This window comes from Photinus pyralis, unplaced genomic scaffold (genome assembly GCF_008802855.1).
Source record: "Photinus pyralis isolate 1611_PpyrPB1 unplaced genomic scaffold, Ppyr1.3 Ppyr1.4_LG6, whole genome shotgun sequence".
NCBI lineage: Eukaryota > Metazoa > Arthropoda > Insecta > Coleoptera > Lampyridae > Photinus > Photinus pyralis.
The window spans coordinates 13,124,818-13,149,201 of NW_022170663.1; the positions used below are offsets into that span (position 1 = coordinate 13,124,818).

The 24,384-nt window shown below is 36.1% G+C and overlaps 1 long non-coding RNA gene across 1 annotated transcript in view; it reads right to left on the bottom strand.

Annotated features, from left to right (window-relative positions):
- Positions 1 to 364: 364 nt before the first annotated feature.
- Positions 365 to 24,384, bottom strand: part of LOC116174855 — a 41,363-nt gene continuing 17,343 nt past the window's right edge. Inside the window, exons 2-4 of the long non-coding RNA XR_004146182.1 lie at positions 13,534 to 13,652; positions 749 to 829; positions 365 to 697 (exon numbers count right to left, since the gene is read on the bottom strand). This is a non-coding gene — a long non-coding RNA (uncharacterized LOC116174855). The remainder of the gene's footprint in view (positions 698 to 748; positions 830 to 13,533; positions 13,653 to 24,384) is intronic.

The following is a 24,384-nucleotide window of genomic DNA, read 5'->3' on the forward strand; positions in this document are numbered from 1 at the left end:
AATACGGAAAGTTTCTAAAAAATCTCGGAACCTTCCCAAAGGGTCTAGAAGGCGTATCAAATTCCTAGGAAAGAATGCGCCGCATCCGGTTTTATTACTTATCGCCGGTGATTAATCTTTCTTCAACTTGGTGCCGCCTGCTGGTGCCCCTATGTCTGGGATACTCGCTACTGTAATTTTGTGTGCGACTGAAAAGTTGTGTCACGACATTTTAGACAAAATCATGAACACAAAAAAACCAAACGAAATCCTTTTTTTTCTCTACTGAACGAAATGCTTCCTTATAATTAACAATAGTATTACAAAAAAACTTAAAACTAAATGTTAGTATTATGTACAAAAATAATTAAAATCAATGCAGTATATGAAAAAGAAATTATAGAAGCATTCGAGGTAAGTACGTAATGGATTTTCAAAAATTTGATGTGCATGGTAAAGTTCAACAGATAGCTGGACAACGCTTGTTTTGTGAAGGTAAGTATGATTGATAATGATTGGACGTATCTTTGACCTTTTGTCTTTACAGCTCCAACCTCTCAACATGTGAAATTCCTCTGGCTATAAAAGATGTACATCCGGATTGGAGGGATGCTAATAGGTGGCAACAATGTAGGCTCCTGACTGGGAGATGATAGTTCTGACTTCTGACCGTTACTTTCGATATTTTTTATATCGAAATAAGAAAATCGGGAAATAGCTAAAAGAGTACTTTCAATAAAAACTTATTGCTTACATTTCTTTTACTTACGGCTTATGTCCAGCCCTATTTCGTCTTGTGGAAAAATTTCCACTAGTGACAAAATTCAAATGATAAAAAACTGGTACGCTTCTGAAACGGATTACATTTAAATTACTTATTCCTTAGAATTAATTTACTTACGCTCAGAAGTCAGACTAATACTTAATTAAATTAAACAATTGATCCGTCAATTGACGACAAATAATTTAAATTATATCGCATACGCAATACAACTGCAATCGCTGAATAACGATAAAAATATGTTTTAAATTGTTGTAAATTTCCCAAATAAAATAATGTTTATAACAAATAACAAGAATAAACCTAGTAATGCCATCTATATTGGATGTGTCCATTTTTGTAAGGGAAAACTGTACAGTAATCCGTTACAGTTGGCAATAATGTTTCTTTGTCATTTTAATCAGCCTCTTTTCATGTACGAGTATATACTGAAATTACGTCAGTCACATCGTTTTTTTATCTTTACGAGTTGAAATTTCCACTACTGTACGTATTCAACGTAACAGTTTCTAAACTAATGCTTTAATTGACATTTAAAACCTTGTTCGTACTTAATTTCGCTACAATTTCTCGGCAAGTAATATTTGCAGGTGGTCGGCTTAACTTACACTGGCTTGACACGAATTCTTTACACACAATAAAATCTACCCTACGGTAAATTGCAGTTCATTCACGACTCCACGCGAGTTTTCTAACAAAAAAATTCAAATACACCCTGCGCTGCTTGACAAGTGCTTTACCCAACTTCGCTACCTGACGGTTATCGACGCGGAATCGGACACCATTGCGGTTAAACGCAAATTCTCTCGCGGCTTAATCTCAATTGCCGACGGCTCTCTCCGAACAACCAAATACCCACTACTTTTCCTTTTGGTTGACACCCATTGTGGGACGCACCATTTTTTTCCATCAATATAGACTAAGTTTTTCGTATTCCTTGACACCAATAACTCACCTCCAGATGGAGTGTTCCTGCTGAATCAGTAATTCCCACGCTACTTAACCAGCTTGGTAAAGACGGGTATGACCCTTGCAAAATCGACCCGTAATTCTAATCTCGTCATTTCCGAGACTTCTCGGCGCTTCGAGCCTTCACACGCATCTCAAAAGACAGGATCACATTCCATGATATCAGACACAGTTCAAATAGTTCCACCTCGATGCCCATCCAGGTGGCATTATCTTACCCATCAAAAAATCAGACGAGTTGTGTCATTAAATTTTCAATCGGGATTTTCTCAACATCAGTTCAAAATGACCATTTCTGGTGGAGCTCTATTTATAATGAAAGTTATAGTGGTAAGAGATTTCCGACATCCTAAAATACTGATACATTGTTAAGTAGTTTAGCTCATCCCACGAAATTAAAGCAATTAGTTTATCGAGCAGCGTTTAAATATACATAAATATGGAGTTAGTAAAGTTGTTTGGAAATACGCAAATTATTCCAAAGTAGCTCGTGTGTAATATTTAATTATGCTGGCCGGCGATACTAGTTTCGAAGTTGTTTTCTTATTGGTTTTGGTTTTCCGCCACCCATATCGATTATAAACTTGAAGCGATTCCAATTTAAAGTGACTTCATTCAATTTCTAATTTCATCATCCGTGGAAGTAATTCAATCGAATTTAATGAGTGCTGTTCTTCCTGCTTTTTCTGTTTAGGTGCATTATACGTCGCCATGCATTATGCAAATGCAAACCTACAGCATCTAATTATAATAACATTTACATGGATAAGATGTAATTTTTGTTTACGTTCATCGAGACGTATAAATTTGAATAATTCTTCTAATATATTGTCCTTTGCTAATTATATGGGCGGCGGCGGCGGTGCCGGTGACGAATAGATCATGGGTGGAACTGGGCTTGATGAAAAATCATTAGAGAATCTGCCGTGTGTGTAGACACTACACTCACTGAAGTGATAAGGATGCCCTATGGCTACTAACATAGCACTCGTTATTTTTTAATTTCACTTTAATGACCTATACGCTAAATGAATGAATAAGACACAAACACCATCTTTATTCCACGTATTTTCAGGTATCAGGTGTCTTTTGTACAAAGACTACGAGGGACTGCATAGAGTAACTGCGGTGATGTTGAAAATGCGTTTTTTAAGGTTATTTGTAGGTTAAATATTTTTTTATTTTTTTAAAATGCAAACTTCCATAAAAATGGAATATATGACAGGCACACCTTCCCGACAACTTGAAATGTGAACTCACGATATAATGTATCCCATAACGGACTGGTGGCAAGGATACCCGGCTCTCATCCAGGAGCCTCGGGTTCAATTCCCGGCGTGGGAAATAATTCTTTGCACAAATATACGTATACCCGAACCCATCATAGCTTGGACATTAGGTTATTCGTAAGTTTAAGATAGTCTTAAATTTTTTGAATTAAAAAAAAACGAGGGTACATATATGTGCATGACTAACGTCATCGCAGTTACTCTCTGTAGCCGCTCATCAAAGAGTAGCTACCAGAGTCAGATGAAATGGAGCTTCACCACTTGTTCCATCGCACAAAGTATATCGCTTTATAATTATTCTAATACAACATGGTCAAAACGCATATGATCAATAATAATTTACTTCTGGTATGTTTTCTCACCAAAATTGATAAATAAATAAAGATACCAGAGAAGTAATTACGGTACTGTAACGGGAGATCTTTATCGTATTTACTTAATTTACGTTTTTCTGAAATTTCTTCGATTATTTACGGACGAAAGTTCTTGAGCACAGCCCTGCTAAATATTTGCATATCATATCTTGAGGAATCATACAGTTGCGAGATAACATAAAATTATAACATTAGAGTGCAGCTGAATTACATCGTGTCATTAGTAAGAAAAACAGCCAACTTTCTAAATGTCTTTTGAACCTTACTAGAGATCACGTCAAAGTAATTAATTAAAATAAGAATTGGTCTTGAGCCGTCGTAAAGATCACGTCAAAAATAACAGTAATTGTTAGACTCGCGTTGGAGCTTCTGTGAGCTCAAGTTAAAGATCCGTAACTAGGGGACTTTCCTTGCGTAGTAATCAAGTTTAGAGTGGCAGGTACAATCATGACACAAATAGTTACATCTCGAAATTACTAGTTCCAGGACATAGATTACATATAGATCTCCCCGAGGTCTGTGCGTGTTCTAAAAACAACAACGAGCATTCCTTGAGATACTGAAAGCCGAATCTTTCGCAACGAACCCAGGGTTAACTTCAATAAACAAATTTCCATTTCCTCGAATCCTAATTTGAGGGCGATCCGGTTTTCCAAGGTTGTACGACTAGAGGGTAGTTTTTCGACATCTTATAAATAAAGTAATGTGTTGATAAAGTGGCAAAGAATCGTAGATGCGGAAGATTTTAACTCTTTTTTATTTGTGGGATCTGTCAGGATTTTAAAATATTCACAGGTCCAAGTGTCACGTTCCACTTGAAGAAAAAGACAGACTTTAATGCATTTTCTAAAAGTATTAACAACGCTATTACGGTCACTTTCTCACTTCAAGTATTCCTGTGAGTTCCCTTAGTCTTGTACCTCTCTCACTATCCTACTTGTGGTAAGCCTTACCGTGGCCTGTTCTTGTTTGTAACAAAAAAAATGTCTTGATGGGTCCCTTGACGAGAAGCGTGTGACTTCGTTCATTATCCTTTTTCTCCAATTAAATTAATACATACATATTGAAGCTGGCTGAATATGCTTTGCATCAAGCCATTAAAAAAAAACCAGTTTTTAATATTGTTGTGTAAACTACGCCAGATGAACGTTTTATTTGACATCGGCAGCAGTAATGATGGGTCACCCTGTATCTCTAAGTTCAACTTTTATTAATGTTCAATGTGGTCAAAAGTTAGGATTAAACGTAATTCCGATCATGTTATTTGATACCTTAGTCGATTTTGTTTTGTATCAGAATTATTAGTTCTTAATTTTGTTTAAATAATTGCCTTGTTTATTTGTAAAGAAATTGTGTGTTGTAGATTTAAAGATCTGGAAATTATTTGCGTAGTAATTGTGAGTTTATCTCATGTTTCTCTCCGGTCGTAGATAAGTTTTCTTATCGCTACGTACGTTAATTAAATTTCAAGGTAAGGAAGTGTTATCGCTTTGGAATCTTGAGTTAATTATGGCTACTTTTTTTCAAATTAATAAAATTTACGTTAATATCGAGATTTTCGTCGTGGCGGAGGCTGGATGTGCCTTAGAAAAATCATGATTTTTTCTTTTTTAGGTTTGTTAGTACGTAAGGTCTGGTAAGTGGATTGGATAGGTCTTGGTCATGGATGGCATAGTGGCCATTTGCATTTCACACAGCAATATCGTTAACGTTTTGTTACTTAATCTAACAAAATTCTAAGCAATGGTGCCTTTCACTTAAGCCTCCAATCCTTACCAAAGTATTTAGTTTCAAAGTTTAGGAGTTTATATGCCTTTAAAAGTATCTGGAAAGATACTGATTCAGAAAACCGTTAAGAGCATTCAAAATATTTAAGAATCTCTAATAGTCGACCTTGGCGAGCATTGGGAGTCTGTAAAAGGTTTCAAAAGTTTCCAAAAGGAATTTAAGTGTTATAATGATCTATACGGGTTGTGCTATAAAGTTATGTATTATATACGACGATAAAGGGAAACTAACCATCTTGTAAACGTTTAATCTACGAAACATCTTCCACTCGCCAGATGTGAAACACAAATTACGATTATTCACTCGGACCTTCTGAATAATAAGCGTCATAACATGCTCGTAATACGATCAAAGGAGATGTGCGAGCATTTTAGATTGGAATCAACAAAACAATTAAGCACGGTTAAGTAAGCACCGTATCGACGGTATCCGCGACTTTCCTTTAACGTACCGATCACTGCCGAGTAGGTACAGTATTAATAGTCGTCACATGATGTGACACTGTGGCCTTTTGGTCTTGAACGAAACTCGTAACGTTGTCGCCATATACGAAAACATTAACAATTCCAATGTTAACAACTATAGGCATTTAGTCTTTAAAACTCATTAAGAACATTAGCATGTTAGAGTGCCGAACCTTGAGCCCTTTAAGATCCTTAAGTGCTTTTAAAATTCTTTCAGAGTCGACTAGAATCGGAAGAATTTCCAAAAGACTTCAGTGCTTTAGGGTTTTTATTAGACTTTAAGAACTGAGCCTTTAATAATCGATAAGACCTTTAAGAAACTTTAAAAACCCATTGAGTTTTCAAGTGTCTCCAAGAGCTCGCATGAGTAATTAATAAACTTTAGTAGCCCTTAAGAGACTTCAACGGTCTTCAAGGGCCTTTCAAATCCTGTCTGAGACTTTACGGCTTTTAGGAGCTTTTAGACACTTTCAATCGACTCGTGTCTTTCGGTTTTTTATGGTCTTTGTTGAGGCCTACTATCCTTCAACAATTGTGGTTAGTTTTGTTGAAAAGGACGCAGTTAACCTTATCGATTTGGGGATATTTGAATTAAATCTTTCTTGTTAATTTTTGCTACGAATGTTTAATTTAGTTGTGTTTCGTTAAAATTTGTTTTTAAACATTACTCATAAGGTTTATTGTTTAAGCATTTAGAACCTACGATGCGATCTGTATGTGCATTCTCAATTTGCTTGTTGTGTGCTATGCAGAACTTCTACGGTAAGTAAATCTTGTACCTTGAATCTTGAATTTAATCTTGTATCACGTATTTTTCATACTGGATCTTGAACTTTAAACGCGCACACTAAGTTCTCAAATATTTCATTATCAATGATTGATCTTAAAATACAGAATCTTAAACCTTTAAGATTGAGTCTTTAAGGTTGACGCTTTAATCTTGATCTTGAATCTAACGTCTTTGAGCCTTAAATATTAAACCTTGAATTGTAAATCTTGAAACACGAATTTTGAATCTTCCAATTTAAACTAGGGATTCAATACCTTGATTAACGTTAAAAGCTGAATCCTGATGGGAGTATTGGATAACAAACCTTAGACGATCCCTCCTATATTTTATTTCCCATGAAAATAAAACTTTCGCATATAGATTTGGAGCATTGGCTCATCCATCCAGAACCTTGAATGTTATTGAATCTGGAACGTTGACTTTCGAACCTTCCATTGTAAATTTTGAATCGTCAATTACACTTTTAAACCTGAATTTTACATTGCAACCTGATACATTGAATTTCTCCCATCGCTAGTGCGATAAGATAAATGGAATCGTTTCTTATGAAAACTTCACTCTGCAGGAAAAATTATGGATATTGCGACTTAGAAAGCTAGGCAATCTTGTCACTCACTTAGACCAGAATAATAGGTACCGACACGATACGCCAACGCAAGCTATGTAATTAGAATCTTAAATAAAGTTATGATGTTATTCTAAAATTGGCATCAGTAATTGAAAATTAATCAGCTTTTCCATAGTTAATAGTGGCTGCCAATTACTAGAAATTTAACAGTATTAATGAACCGTACACGTATATACATATGCCAATAAACTCTCAATTTATATTACACATACAAGTCCGAATCAATTTAAACTTATTTAATTTAAAGCAAATAATTTCAAATTAAGGCACTTAGTAGGTACGTACCCGTTAATAGATATTTACATACAGGCTGATATTACCCAGTAGATTTGGGAAAGTTTTGTAGATTGCAACAATGTAAATTAGGTAGTCGGTGTTTATTCGTGTGGGGGTGATAAGCTGCTGGCCAGTCGAGGTCCTCTCTCTCTCTCTCTCTCCTCTTCCACTAAAATTTATAGCGAGGCAATGGTCGTAAAGCACATTTGATGCCCCCTGGCTCCAGACACACAAGAGTAGTTTAACTCATTTTGCCTACATCACTTGTGTGCGCCTTTAATGAGAAATGTTTACAATTTTCAGAAACCGAACCCTAAAGTTTGCAATATTCTTGTTACTGATGCGTCTTAATTTAAATATAATCTCTTACATGAAAATTTAATCCCATTGACGCATATTGAACTAATGGCTCTCGTGATGGTAATTAGGTTCCGTGCAAATATTGACTTTTATATATTCGGCTCATAGTATAAGATTAATAGCAATTAGAACAAAAATTAAAGCATAAATTCGACACTCCGTAAGCGAAACAACTGAGAACTAATTTGTAGGTACCTATCGGAAAAGGAGTCGTAAATTTCTCGCTTTTGAGCCTACCAGTTGTTTAAGGTACAATTCTGTTTTTAGCTTGCTAGCTGGAGTTAGGTGGATTGCGACCACCATCACTTTAAGTAACTTTTAAAGGATATCATTTTTTTCTCTCTCCATATTGGCAATTTCCCGAATTAACGGCTCGACGGATTTTGTTCAAATTTTGTATATGCGTTCTACTAAATATTCCAAAAATGCCGATAGACATCGAGGCGCCATGAAAAATTAGTCCTCGGCGATAAAGAACGAAGGCGGATGTGATGCAATCTTTCCGGGAAATATGACGTTTTGTGTTGTAGAACATTCGAGAACATTTCACAATACCCGAAGGCGTTCGGAAGCACTCGTGAACACTCGCACTTGCTATATAAGCAAATCGAATTGCGTTTTAGGATAGTAATATAAACAGTTTGCGTTGTTTTAAATTGTATTTATGTGAGTGATAACTAGTATTTTAACTGTTATAAGTCAATTCGTAGGCATACGGAAACGAAAAATATGGGCAGGAGTCTTGGAAAAAAAATTTGGGAGCGCCGCAACGCCACCAATCTTTTTTTTTCTAATAACAACGCAAAATTGTTATTATTATACGATAGGCTTTCTTTTCTGAACTGCGAACATTTTCCCGGTTTCGTATATAAAAAAATCCCATATAGATAGAGAGATCGCTAAAAGCTAGGCTAAAAGATTTCCAAAAAGCTTCAACTTTCTGAAAACGAGGTGACCCAAACAAGGCCGGGTATCCCAATAAGGGCCAGTTCAAGACAACATCGACGGTATTTAGACCACCGGGGGCGCTAGGTGAGGCACTGAGCGTATGTCCCATCTACGGAAACGGGATTTCCTAAATGCGGTACGAAGTTCGCCGAGTGCATTGTTTAGGGTGGGAAATAAACTGTATGTTGACGAATATTTCGAGATTGGAGTATCCAAAAAGAGTATTCACAACGGACAACTGGAGGCATTACCTCATTTAAAATTTTTAGACTTCAGTTTAGGATCTACTTTCCTACTGGCGGCGCAAGATGTGCATTTAGAATAGATTTACCGCCAAAATAACAGAAATATTAATATCAAAACGATCGAAGGACCACAAATGTAGCACTAGGGTTGTAGGGTCTAATGTACATCCAAGCAAAACGACACAAGGTAATATCACAGACCCGGTACGTTACCGCCGGTTGGAAGGCTGATAATACTATAAGCGCTTACATGCTTATATTACAGATATCTTCCCTAAACTACGTCAATTACGTTAGTATGCAGGAAATGCTGATGCGTCGACTCTGCCTAGCTTGTTTGATTGTCTTGCGTTTTGCTGCCTAGTAGTCTGCATATTTCCGTCGGGTCTTGATGTTTTGGCTTCAAGCTCGATTCCCGTTTCCTTTGGTGGTGGCTTGTTTGACCATTTTTTTCAGAAATCTCTGCGTAGCCCGGTCCTGTAGTTGCGAAAGGGTGTGTCATATTTACCCGTACTGATGGGAGATTTCCCATTAACGGTTTCGCCGTGCTCTGGTTGAGTCGCAAACAGCGTATATACAGTTTCTCACTTCCCGGCGGACCAGACTTTTTGCTAGCAGTATCCCGTATGAAGGGATCCCATGAAGGGATCTGGCATGTACATGCTTTACGATTAGTGCGGTCAAATACCTTCTTGGAGGAATTGTTAGGTGGTGTTTGCCGACATGAAGGTTGCATTCGTTAATCTGTCCCCCACTCTTAGTAGTTCCGTTGCATCCAGGAAGGGACTGAGTGTCCTGAGATTAAGGGTTTCTTTGGTTCCCGTTAACAGCTGATCCACAGAGTTCCAACCGTGTTCAACTTCATCTGGGCCACCTTAGATTTTGCCATTAACCTGGAGTTTTGTATCGGTCCATTTCCACACAAATCTTCTTGTATTTTTGGACCAGTTAGCATAGTAAAAATAAAAATATCGTTCTGGCTTTTTCCTGAACCGGAAGTGGCTGAGGCTTCAAACACTTCTGAACTGACGCGAATTAATTTGAAGTTGTTTGCATTTATATATCACTTTCACGAAACACTACTATATTGCTGTGTAAACAATGTCAGGTGGGACGTTGTATTTGGTTCTGAAAAATTTGGAATTAATTTACGTGCCTAATTGTTAATTAATGCCCCCAAATTTTTTTCCTAGTCAACGTTGTGGGTTTTAATTACGTTTTAACGCAAAACAATTTTGCGCATCGAGCGTGCAATCAGTTTCGGTATGATTTATTAAGCTTTTCGTTTATTTCAGTGAGATAAAGGTAATTGTTTGGAGATAACGTGGCTATTTTAATCTTTCAGAAAAATTGTATGTGTATAAGTAGAAATGTTGAAATACACAGAAAAATTCTAGTGCGGTAATTAGTGCGGACTTGCCGATTTGAGTTTCATTGTATTGGTTATCGTCGGTTCTACGCAGTTTTTATTGGTTAAAGAAGTTAATAATAAAAATAAAATAAAGGTAAAAAAAATAAAATATCGTTGTGGCTCTTTCCTGAACCGGAAGTGGCTGAGGCCTCAAACACCACTCGTAATGTTGTGGTAGAGCTTTCCTCTTTTAACAACGCATGGTGGGGAATGTGATATTTTGCAGGTATTTCCCCTGCATCTCTTTATACTCTCGCAGGAAAATCTTGTACCTGGATGCCATCTGTAGAAGGCGGGCGGCCAATTCCTCAACTTCTCCTCTCAGCGACAGACTTACAGTAGAAATGTAGTCTATATTCCGTGTGGATGTGTCTTGATACCTTTCTTCGTGTTGGTCATCTTTCTGCGACAGGGCCGCGTCTTGGGTTTGTACATCACTTCGAATGTACCACTTGACTGGGACCAGAACACTTGTAGTAGCGCAGTACCAATTCGTTGAAAGGCTCGAAGGACCAAATGTAGCGTCCGGCTCAAATCACTAAATGTAACATTAGGATTGTAAGGCCTAATGTACAGGGTGACCCAATAAGACTGTTCCTCGGCCATATCTCGGGAACCGTTTGTCGTATGACTTAGGGGTAAAAAAATTATTGGGTAAATCGCTGGATAATATTTTCAAGTTCTAAAAATGACCACCAGAGGGCGTAACTGCCATCTTAAATTTTAAAATTGCATTTTATTTAAATTTCTCATAATAAACTAAACATTCTTTTTTCACATTTTTAAAGAGAACCAGTTTGTCTATCATTTTCTTAAAAACATAAAAAGAGCATTCCTTGGGCAACAAGAATCAACCAAAATATAGTTAATTTAGTTAAATCCTCCTCCGCCAGGGGGATAGTTTTGACACTATGATCCAAAATCCTAAAAAAATCAAAAAAATCAAATTTGAATGATATGAATTTCTCTTTATGAAAAAGTAGCCAAATAACACCCAAAGAGGCCAGTTAAAACCGTTTTTCAAAATCTCATTCCTAAAATTGCTTAAATTGTATCTGATGGTTCGTTGTCGATTCAGATAACGCAAATAGAAGATGGGGGCAGCGATGGTCGCATTTTGAAAATACTCAAAATATATCGCCAGCATATTAAATGCTTCTTGGTTAGAAATCGGCATTTTAGAAAAAATTACAAATTCAAAAAACTGCACTTTCTGAATGTAAACACAGCAGAATAATTTACAAATTACGGCTGTTATTAGGCAATTTATAATGCATCGTGTTTCATTTGTTTAATTTTCCAAAGCCTACCTAAAAGTGTAGGGTGCTTTTCGTTCGCGCCATCCACAAATATCGGAAATACGTAAAAAGTAAATTTAAGATACAATGTAAGCATTTTCATTAATTAATTAATTAATCTCATTTTCCCAATATTTGAGGTTAGGAACCAGATTTTGAAAAACGGTTTTCACTGACCTCTTTGGATGTTATTTGGCTACTTTTTCATAAAGAAAAAGTTATATCATTCCATTTGATTTTTTTGATTTTTTTAGGATTTTGGGTCATAGTGTCAAAACTAGCCCCCTGGCGGAGAAGGATTCAACTAAATTAACTATATTTTGGTTTATTCTCATTGCTCTAAATCGGTCAAACAGTTAAGAAGTTAAAGCAGGTTATTGCAAAAACAATTGAACGCCTCAGACCATCTTTGTTTTTGAAATAATTGAGTTTTTGTTTTTACGAAAATGATAGATAAACTGGTTCTCTTTAAAAATGTGAAAAAATTTTTTTTGTTTATTATGCGAAATTTATAGAAAATGCAATTTTAAAATTTAAGATGGCAGTTACGCCCTCTGTTAGTCTTTTTAGAACTTGAAAATATTTTCCAGCGATTCTTCATGACCGATTTACCCAATAATTTTTTTTACCCCTAAGTCATATGACGAACGGTTCTCGAAATATGGCCGAGGAACAGTCTTATTAGGTCACCCGGTACCCCCAAGCAAAACTACTCAAGGTAATTTCTGTCGGAGATTATCGGATATTTCAAACCCGGTAGATTGTTAACTGATACTGTTTACATGCTATTTATATCACAGACATTACTTCCTTAACCTACGTCAACGATGTTAGATTGCAGGGTATGCCGATACGTTGACCTTTCCTAGCTTGTTTGATTGTATTATATATTTGCTTCCGAGTAGTCTACATGTTTCCGTTTTCATTTCCCTGTTATTCTTGAGAATAAGATTCACTTAATTTTGGTGGCCGCTTTAAATTTGTTCTAAATGAACACTTGGGCCGCCAGCAGGAAAGTGGGTGTGAGAGAGGAAAATTATGAAGAGTTCCTTCCAGTACCAACCTTGAATTGATAAAACTTGAGTCACTCTCACAACATTATCTTTATACGCGCTGGCATATTATCGATGATGCAAGTTAACAACAGGAAGTATTCCAGGTGGTAGAAAAAAAAAAAGATGTTATTACTTGTAAGACCGTCGACCAACCTCAGCGATCCTGGTGGAACACTTTCCCATCGTCTGCCGAAAGGGATTTGTGTAGTTTATTTGTTCGCAGTTGATTATTTCAATGTCTGAGTATACTTAAAGTGTGTTAGACCCATAAGTCCCATCAATGTGACTAAAATTCATTAGATATTCATTTAAGAGGAGATTGAGAGAAGCTTTTCCATGGGAACCTTCCTAATTTATATAAGCGGTAGTTTATTTATTAACATAACATTATTAGTAAGTATACAAAAACACAATTTTGGCCGTAGTAGTAACCTCTGGAAGACTTCACTATATGTATTGAATAAATGATATTTCTCTATTTAATCGAAGGAACAATAATTTTCTGTACGGCTTGGTTTTCATTTAGAATTTTTGCGCATAGTTTGTAGTTCACAATTGCACTCGCGCTGTTAATTAATGGCAATTGTTTATGAATGCACTTAATTCTTACATAAAATAGCTTAACGAAGCAATTACGACGTTCCCTTATAACCTACTTCTAATTATATCATTATTGTAAAAGTAGTCTACGAAGTAAGGTTAACCAATTTTTGAAATTATTGAATTAAGACTATAATTATCCAATAATGCGTATTTAAAAAAAATTGACCGAACTAAGTGTTTCGATGATTGAATAACATCCATGTTCCAAAAGCCGTCGGCGACGTTATACGTCGTATCGCATTTTATTAATTGCAATGGACAAATTAAATTCTTACCTCGGGTTTCATGTTAAGAGCCGGTGGCTGATGGGCTGGTGCGATCGCGGGACCCAACATATCGCCGCTTTCCTCTTCTGTTCCGCCTTCTGCCATGTCAGCCTCGCATCCTGACTCGTCTGAAAAAATTAATATTAAATAAATCACCTCGGGTATAACAATTACGAAATCTTAAACAAAAATAACTAGGCGATGCACGTTTAGCGTGGGTGTCGATCACTGGCAATTCACCAGGTGATACGTAGTTACAGCCAAATGATTATTTAAATTGATCCGTTTTTTTTAAGATGGAAACACATATTAGCAATGAAAACAATTGTCAAAATAGGTCTCATTAAAAATTACAAGCTTGAGTACGTTATGTTGGGGAAGCCACGAGAATACTTACGCACCGTCCTACGTGAGCGGTAGAAGCGAGCGATGCGAGCGACGGGAAAGACGAATAATTTGAATTAACGTGTCTGAACTGACGCGAATTCATTTGAAGTCGTTTGCATTTTTATATATCACTTCCAAGAAACACTACTATATTGCTGTGTAAACAATGTCAGGTGGGACGTTGTATTTGGTTCTGAAAAATTTTGAATGAATTTAGGTGCCTAATTGTTAATTAGTGCCATCAATGTTTTTTCCTAATCAACGTCGTGGGTCTAATTACGTTTTAACACAAAACTATTTTGCGTATCGAGCGTGCAGTCAGTTTCGGTATGATTTATTAAGCTTTTGGTTTATTTCAGTGAGATAAAGGTAATTGTTTGGCTATTTTAATCTTTCAGAAAAATTGTACGTGTATGTTGAAATACACAGAAAAATTCTAGTCCGGTAATTAGTGCGGACGTGCCGATTTGAGTTTCATTGTATTGGTTATCATCGTTTCTACGCAGTTTTTATTGGTTAAAAAAGTTTTACGAAATTTATGTGGGATTTCCGTTTAAATACGGGAGACGCAAATTAAAGATGGCTTTTCGTTCGAGCCCAGGGTGTTCGTTGAAAGAAGTATTTTTTGTTTCGCACCGAGGCCGAACTGCTGTCCGTCAGAAGCATATTTTCTTCGTATAAAAGTTTGAGTCCAAGTTGCAGCTCGTTTATAGAAGTTTTAAATCCAGTTTCAAGTGCCGTTATTTAGAAAAGGGAATCAAGTTGCTCAGTTCGTGGCCGACTACGTTTTAAGTTGTGAAGAAGTAAAAAAAACGTTATCGAAGTTGGATTATTTATCTGTGCTCGAGGAAGGCGTTCAAGCACGCGTTTGGAGTCAATGGCTTGGGAGCGCCAGACGGCAATTGGGTCCGCACGTCTAAAAGACCCCGGATGCTACTTGGCGAAGCGTTCACGGGTGTCGTTGGATTCGTCTCGTCAAGGACTATCGAATAGCACCGATACCACACGTCTATGAGACCTTGAAAATCCTAGACATGACTTATGATGCAGTGAACGCCTCTAAGAACGATCGTAATGAAACTTGATACCTACAATGGGAGCGTGTACATCCTATTTACGATATTATTGCATAAAAAGCTTGGGTTCCTCTGGGCCCGGCTCGTTCGCGTCTGATCGAGTGTATCCGCTCGCACAGATCGATAGCAAAGCAGTCAGTGGTAGGGAGAAACAACTTTGAATTCCCTGAATTAATTTGAATTTACGTGAATTAATTAGAATTAACGTGAATTAACTTGAATTAGCGTGAATTAATTTGAATTAACGTGAATTAATTAGAATGAACTAGAATTAGTTTGAATTAAAGTGAATTAATTTGAATTAGCGGGAACTAATCTGAATTAACGCGAATTAATTAGAATTATTTTGAATTAAAATTAATTTGAATTCCGAATCCACCGTTATTTTTTTCATTATTTGTTGGAGGTGATCCAGGACTCCAAGGTTGAACGACGCCAAAGGTAGCATTAGTATTGTATAAATAAGGTAAATTGTTTGATTCTATGGTAGTTAACATATCCCGATTCCTTTAACGATATTGAAGGTTCAGAATTTTTTCGTGTACATTAAGTAAAGAAAAACTATTAAAGGTAGGTACACTTTTAACCAGTTTTTTTATGTTTAACCCAGTTAGAAGGTAATAGAACTGTTTTCTCCATTTGAATCCAATATTAAGCACTGAAAATCTTCTAACTGAGTTGAAATTATGCTGGTTAAGATTGCGATGATTCAAGTTTAAAAGAAGTAGGTCCATTTGACTAACGAAATTGTGCAAGCGGGCAGAGCAGTCAGAAAAAATAAAATAATCAGAGTGTTTGAACCCTTGAAATGTAACCTCTGTTACAAGAGACACCCTTATGGTTAATCACAAATGATTCGAAGAACCGTTTCAGAGTCTCAGTGGTGTCTTCCAAGAGGTCATCTGAAGGAGGATACCCACTGGTGTTAACTGTTTAGAACGCTCTAAGTCTACCGGACTACTCTTCTTCATACCAACTGTCACAAATCATTTTGTGGCCAGTCTTTATAAAACTTTTTACTTGTTTATCTTGCTCTGGCGGAGATAAATAATTTCTGAACCGTTTTTAAACATATTCCCGAAATGTAGTTAATCTGATACCACTAAAAACATATTTTGAATATGTCAGCATATGGTTACGCAATTAGCAATTATGCATGTGGATTCCAAAAAAAAACGGTAAATTCCCGTATCTTTATATTTAAATTCCACATGGGATTTATTCAGTTTGCGAGAATACTAAAATATGGGGTTGTCCCAAGATAATTTAAATAAATAATAGGTTGTAAAGTTACTGCAAATATAGTTAGTACCATTTACATGTTTTATTATTATAGTGTATTCTTTTCCTTCCAACCTTGATCAAATTTCCTATGAATTTCAAGTAATGTGTTTTCTTGTGATCGTGCTCGTATCAGTCGCCATAATATGGTATAGTTTTGTACAGGATGAGTTAACGATTGCGCGGAGTAACTTAATTAATGTCTTAAAGATAACATTTTTCGATAGAGACGGCTTTTGTATTATGATATGGTTGATTACCTAATCTAAGTTATTCCCTAAGGTTTATTTTATTTTATTTTTCTTTGTCCTTGCTTAGGGATTAAAAATTGTACTTGTGTATTTGTATTTTTCGTAGAGGATCTGTACATTTTATTTGAGTTATTGGATTATTGTTTTTTATAATTTTAAAATGATTATTTTTGTTATAGTTTTTGGCATTTTGGGTTAATATATATATAAACTACCATTTATCAGCTCTACTTGTACCTAATCTTAATTTAATACTTAGTTTAAAATGCAGTTATTTTTATTTTTATTTTTTGTAGTACTTTGAAACTGTACACCGAAATATGTTTGTGCTTTTGGCAATTATTCTCCACATTTTTAAAATATTTGAAATTCTACAGGGTGCGCTTACAAAATAGGGCATCAAAATGGTATTGTTCAAATAGACATTTTTATTATATTATTTAACTTATTTAAGATTAGAATATAAAAACCTAGAAAACCAAGATATTTCGAAAACTATCAGAGATAGATATAGGACATTATTATCAAAATTTTTGGAGGAGCTAAAAGATGACAAAAAATATACAAAGACTCTAGACCCGAAAATTAAATTGTTTCGACCAGAATTTTGCGTGATAATATGATGGAGCGAGGGATGGATTGGGAACCATAAACCGGTCCGTGAAATATACCTACCTATCGGCCCACTTAGCGAGTGGGGGTCCCTCTCTTAATGCGCCCTAACTTTAAAACATTAATGCTTTTTCTAACACTGATTGTTGATAATTATTTCCCAACAACATAAATGGTTCTCAATTATTGTTATACACAATCTGTTCCTTAATCAATTTTTATACATTATAGGCATTAGCGAGTGCCGAATATTGGAACGTAAATTTAAGTACGTAATTTATTTATTCACAATTAATTATTTAATGAATTAATTAATTTGTAAGTCTTAAAATTGATTAATTTGTAACAGTAATTATAAGCGCGACCTATTCATTACTTCGGTGTTGAAATTGGAACTGACCGAAACGCAATTCGACTTGGTTATATAGCAAACGCCACTGTCTCGAAGGCTCTCGAGTATTCTAGAATGTTCTCGATCAAACACGTCGTATTTCAATTATCAAGTATCTTCCAATTTACTCATTTAAATATCCGTATTAGTTATTCCATTTTTAGCGCATCTTTGCAAATTTATGTGTCAAAGGTAGCTTTTAATCCACTTGAGCCGGCTGGCTAGCTGGCTGGCAGCAAATGCAGGTCTGTAGAAAAACGCTTGGAGGAAGACACAAATGTATCTACCGGCGTCGTGTAATTAACAACTTTAGGGAAGGGGCCACATGATGCGGTCGGCGACATCTGGGCGCCATCCCGAAGCGTGTTGTACTAACGTGGTGATTTTTTCGATTGTTTTGTAAAGCCCTCGCTTTCTCGTATTGCAAATAGAAGCTGGAGCTATGAGAAGTGCCCCTAAAATAGAGTACTATTTTGTGGAGGGTTTTTAGCAAAATCCACCAAAATACGAATTGTGGGCTCTATCTATGTTTTGTGTTTTCATTTGAGTGATGCTGTTAGCCACAAAGCGTTCATGGATCCTACGGGCCCACTGGGAAAGTTCCCGGTAACCCGCCGGCCCCATCCACCCCTGAATGGAGCATTCGCACCACATACGGCAATCATTCATTTATGTTGGGCCTGTGTCATCCGTAATAAAAAATTTTATAATGCTTCTGTGTTTTAGATCATCCACTTCTCAAAATTTAAAACGTTAGCAAAATGCAAAACTTCAAAAATCTTGCAATTTATACACCACCCGCTACCTACTTAGGAGGACACTTAGGTATATACTGAATATTATATGCTAAAGCTGTTTGACAGTTATTGCGTTTCGTAATCTTATCGCCTCGTAGGTTTCTTCCCCAGTTAGTGTAGTAGGAATGCTCTCCACCAACGCTCAGCGAATGGGGTGTCATGTCTTCCTCTAAACTAAACGGTTATTGTCAAAGATAATTATAGGCATGACTCAAATTGTACCATTATTTGGTTATTCTGTCGAACTTGCCACCTTGAGTGCTTTATTACTCCCACATGAACTTTAATTTAATATCTAAGCGCCTTATTATTTCAATAAAATATTATTATTGTCCTACGGACTGTTTAAATCATTTGAATGGCACAACTTTAATGTCCTTTTGACATTTCCGTAACCCGCACCTTTTGTCAAGGTTGAGGTTGAAAGTTGATCGGACTACTGCTACAAGGGAGGTGCAATACTCAAAATGCAGCCAGTAACCGCACTCCATTTTTGGTAACCGAATTGTTTTGGTATGAGCAAAAATCGACGTAATATCGCAAAATTAAAGAATATTCCCAACCGACGCTAATTCCTCTTACAAATTAAAAGAGGCACGTTAGAATTTTACTGCTTAACACTTTGTCTATAAATCACAAGGAACGTGTTTTATTAATATGCATCGGTGGGTGGGGTCATGCTAATGCAATTAAGAGTCAGGGCACTGACCGACATACATTGCCGGTCTTAAAAAACATTACGCTACTTAACATTTATATACCTTCAGTTCGGTTCGGAAATATACTTTTGTCAAATAAATATTACCAATGTAGCATACCTGATTGACAAGCCTCGTAACTCACACCCTGAATTAATTACTTGGGTGTAACTTAATTTACAATTGCGCTCATTATGTACTCACAATTATATCCTGCTGTAATAAATTGTGGCATACCATTACTATTAGCACAATTAGAGAGTTTCTTAGAACGTGCGCCATTAAAATAAACTGTTTAATGTCAGATTCAAAAGCGTTTTAATGCGGCCGTTTCAAAAAGTTATTAACTATGTGCAAGTTTCTTTCAAGAGAAATTGTATCACTCTGTATTAAAGGCGCGCACGTGAGTTCAATGCAACGCCCAACGTGACCTGTATCGACGAGTGATTCGCCTTATTTTGTATAGTCCCAATGACATCTGACCTCTTCATTGAATTAAAGATTTAGATTGAATCAGTGTTTAGTGAGGTGCTTGATGCATCCAGTGATATATCCTGCAAAATGGATTACGAATCCAATTTCAGCCGGACCAATCTTCTGCAAAAAGTCTCGCTGGAAGTTCAGACTCCAGTTCTATAAATGCCACATCTCCCTGACTTAACATTACAACTTTGTGGTTCAATTCTAGAGGAAAATCAGGGATATATATTCCATAACTGCATTTTTTTTACAATAAGATTCAATTAAATTCAATCAGTTCCTTCTCTATAGCCAAAGATTTAGTGTAGGTATCCGTTTTTTGGAAGGATGTCTTGCAGTAATCCAGTCAATGACCTTTTTGTCCCATACCAAACTAATTTTCATGAATTAAGGTCGTACTTACTCTCTTCTTCAAAATTCACTTTGTACCCTCACCAAAAAACCACGTTTTTCTACGACTATTAAATCATGCATATTTTCTCGGATTTCTTCAAAAAATTCAGTTAAAAATGAACATAAAAAAAAACAAAGTTGGCCTAGGAGCCAAATGCACCCTTGATTTTTCGAAACTAAAATTATGTCACAAGTTAGTTTCCAACCAAGCAGGGCTGATCTCCGGAAGCTCAAAGTTCAATTTGAGAATTTGTTATCTCTGTTACTACTGTTCCACTAATAGATAAAAGTTACCGGTATTTCATAATAAAATCTGCCATTATAAACTAAAACTAACATTTTTATAAAATGAGGAAATAAATATTGATACAAATTAATTTCAATTGGCATGTTGTGCTGTGTTTACTTCATTCCTAAAAAGAATGGCATAACAGTAGGTACTACAATAAGGATAAACGGGATGTTGTACGGAAATTAGTAACATAATAGTTCCTTTCGTGTCAAACAAATTGATTGATCGGTTGAATAAACAATAAAAAATAAGCGATAGATATAAGCTTTTAATTTGTAGGTATACAAAACGATTGAATAGTTTTATTTAAAGTTACCACAAACTGTCTCAGTCATTACGAAATATAATAAGTGTAATTGTAACAGACTTCGTTGGACATTTATCGAAAAGAAAAGAAATATGATTTGAATAGTAGAATAGTGTAAACATTTAAACAAGTCATGCGCGAAATCTTCGTATTAGCTCTTTGAATATAGTATACCTATGGTACGGGGAGGGTAAATTTATGTATAGTTTTTGTTTGAGATAATAATAATTATCATTATACAATATACAGTCAGTCGTCTCAATCCTTTGCACCACGACAGGTTGTTCGCTAATCTTACAATACAGTCACGGAAAAAAAATCAACCGGACAACGTTTAAAATATGACTATCGGAATGGCTATTCCCTTCAAAAACTAACTTCCCGCTTAAATTGCCAATTGCCAGCGGTGCAAAGAACGCATTTTTTGAAAATTGCGTTTTACCATTGAGTAATTATAATCCTTCACTCAACGGTTTTACCGTTTACATGCGCAGAAAACTTTACCTAACTATAAATGGCATAATTTCAATTTGATACTATAGTCCCTATTCAGATTGTATTATATCTAGAAAGAAAAAATCACACTCTATACAATAACCAATGGGAAATCCGGTGAATTGTTTCAATGTAATGAACATGACTTTACTTAATATGTTTACCTCGTCTTAAATGTATTCCATCACCCCGACCGCAGAGATCAAATTGCTGGGACGGCCAAAGCCGGGATTGCCCATCGCCGGGTTTAGATAGCCGGGATAACCGAAGCCGGGAAGTAAATGGTCGCCGGGAGGACCGGGGCCATGACTTTTGTCATTTTGATCAGTTGTTTTAATAGTCAATAATCTCGAATGAGCAATAGTGAAAATGTTGCGATGTGTAAAATATTGGTTGCATTAAGTGTTGATAGTGAATATAATAATGAAATGACAATTTGACAGTTTTTTCTCCAAGATTTTCTAATTTAACACTATATTCATGATTAAGGTAGTAAGAAAGAGACAAAATAACATGACCTAAATTGCTATTAAAAAAAATTCAAGATCACGGTTGCATTCAAAAATCCTTTAAAAAAAATTGTAACCTTAAAATATGTGAAATAATTTCAAATGCAATGTTCTAATTTCCGTGTCTATATCGAAAACGGTGTGAGAGCTTTGGTTCTACTTTTAATAACGATCCTGCAAACATTTAACTTGGGGTCAAGACCATGTAATAAAACAACGATAATTTGAGAAAACATTTACACCAAAAATGAAAACGATTTGAAACAAGAAAAGATAACGACAATTTTCATACACATGATTCCGCATTGTGGTTAAATCATGTCAAAAACAGACAGAAAATTATAAAAAATATAAAATGCTATACACTTTGTCCCATGAAACCATAGAAGATACGACGATGGTCAAAATGGAAAACCAATTAAACAGATATTATCATGCTTTAAAGAAAACCAAAAAAAATCTGATTACTTCCGAAGCTCTGTCTGAAAAACCGAAATTTGCCGATTTCGTTCTTACTTTTTCTGATACAGAAAAAAAACGGTTTCTCATTGCCACTTTTTGAGCTCTATATACTGGGAGATTTTCAACATAACGTTTCGTTTCGGGGCGCGGGGACATGAGAGCGCGAGGACATATGGGCGCGAGACAGAGTATTCTCTAAAAAATAGATTGTGGTTAGTTTGTGTTGATATTTTATATCACCAGTCATTACGCAAGCCGTTCTAGATATCAAAAACATATAATGCGCAATGCCAAATGTTGGGTCACACCTTTTATATCACTTCAACTTCTACAGTTCTACTTCTATGTTATAAGTGATGAGTTGTTTAAACGAAACAGTTATGCTTTCTTCCAATGGCTTGCTCGATTTTTTCAAATTTTTAGAATTGGCCATATCATAAAAAAATGAGTACTGCCCTTTTGACATTTCCGTTAATTATGCACCGAATTGCACGAATTTAAGCATAGCCGACACTTTACGATAGGCAATGCCAACATTTGGGTTTGATAGATTCAAAATTCACAATGCCTTTTTGACTTCTTGGCCATTTATGAAGATTTTAATGAAATTCCACCAGATCTATCCGGCAGTGGATAAAATTCCAAACGCAATTTGCGGGTGAACGGAGCGTCAGAACTGAATACCGACAAAGGAAAGTCTGTCCGGTGATGGGGCCAAAAGTTCCAAAGCGGAAGTGGGGGTACCGACAAAAGCCAACTGGATTTGCGGGTGAATAGATCCAAAATTCAAAGTACCCTTTGGGCATATCCGCCATTTATGAATCGAATTGCATGAAATTGAAATTGGGTATTTATACTGTCTCCAAGATAAGGATGTCCATCATTGGGATCTCCGAAACCATAGAAGGTACGACGATGACCAAATTATGGAAAAGTTGCGAAATTAAATAGTCGATTTTCCAACTTTTGTTTTTTTGTGTATGCCGTACATCGTTGTATGTGTAATAAAAACTGCTACTCAATACAGTGTGTACTTTTTTACGGGCCATATAAAAAATAAAGTTGATGATGATTTCTCCGAAACCAAACGTTGTATTCAAAATCATTCAACGCTGTCTTACATACCTCGAGAAGTGGCAATAGGACAGTGATTTTTTGTTGTTTTTTTCTATCGGTTCAAATATCATCAGAAAAAAATAAAAACGAAATCAACAAACTTCGGTTTTTGTCGCACATCTTCGGAAATAATCAAAATTTTCTGGTTTTCTTTAAACTATGATAATAACTCTCTTTTCTCTAATTTGACCATCGTCGTATCTTTTATGGTTTTGGAGACCCCATCATATACAACTCGGCCGATATGGCCAATTTTACTTTCGAAAACTGCATCTTAGGAAATAATTCATGGAGGCGCCCCCCTTATTTGATGGCCGTCTGGCACATCTTTAAGGTATAGGCTACCTACTGCAAAAAATTCGAAGATTCTAGTACCATTCCCCTAGAATTAGTTCAAAACGGCAGAAGTGGGTCCGGATGAACGAACGGCCGGACAGACAAAACGCAAACAATAGTAGGTACATTTTTTTTTAATTATTAAAAAAAACGCGCTAAAGAAACAAAAGTTGGGAACCGTTGTTTTCAACCAGGTGGTGCACCTGCGCACAACGCTCTATCGTGCGAGAATCCCTATCGGACAAATTTCCTAGAAAATAAAAAATTTATCCGATAGGTATTCTCGCACAATTAGGGCGTTGTGCGTGGGTGCACCAGCCTGTTGAAACTAACAGTTTACAATTTTTGCTTTTTTTGTGTACCTACCGACATCGTTATATTCGTAATAAAAAATAACACGTTTTGTCAAAGTCTCTCAACACTATATTGTAAAGCTGACTATGAAAAAGTGTTTTTTATTTTTTGTATCTATTCAAATAACATCAGAAAAAAATTAAAAACGTAATCGGCAAATTTCGGTTTTTCGGGTATATCTTGGAATGTAATCGGAAATTTCTGGTTTTGTTGAAAAACTCGTTAATTACGCACCTTTCCTTTAATTTGATGTTGTAGCGCGGTTGCCAGCTCTGAAAAAAGTTCGACAGAGTGTAGCAGCTAAGACCCCTCGGTCATAATTCCTTTACCATAAAAGATGCCGAAAAAAGTCCTGAGCAGAATTGTATACAAAGAAATGACATTCAAATGAACTTGTAGCTCTACATCGTGGATGGCTAATGTATTGAGTAGTAATTAACTCGAGAATATGCATGAAGGTAAAATGGAACGCGGTAAATAGTAAAGATAGAAATATTGCAGAAGGAATAGGCGGGGGGGGGGGGGGCGTACTCTTTGTGTCCCGCGCCCATTTGTTCCGCGCCCTTTTGTCCTCGCGCTCTTATGTCCACGCGCGCCTTGAGTCTCGCGCCCTAACGGTCGCG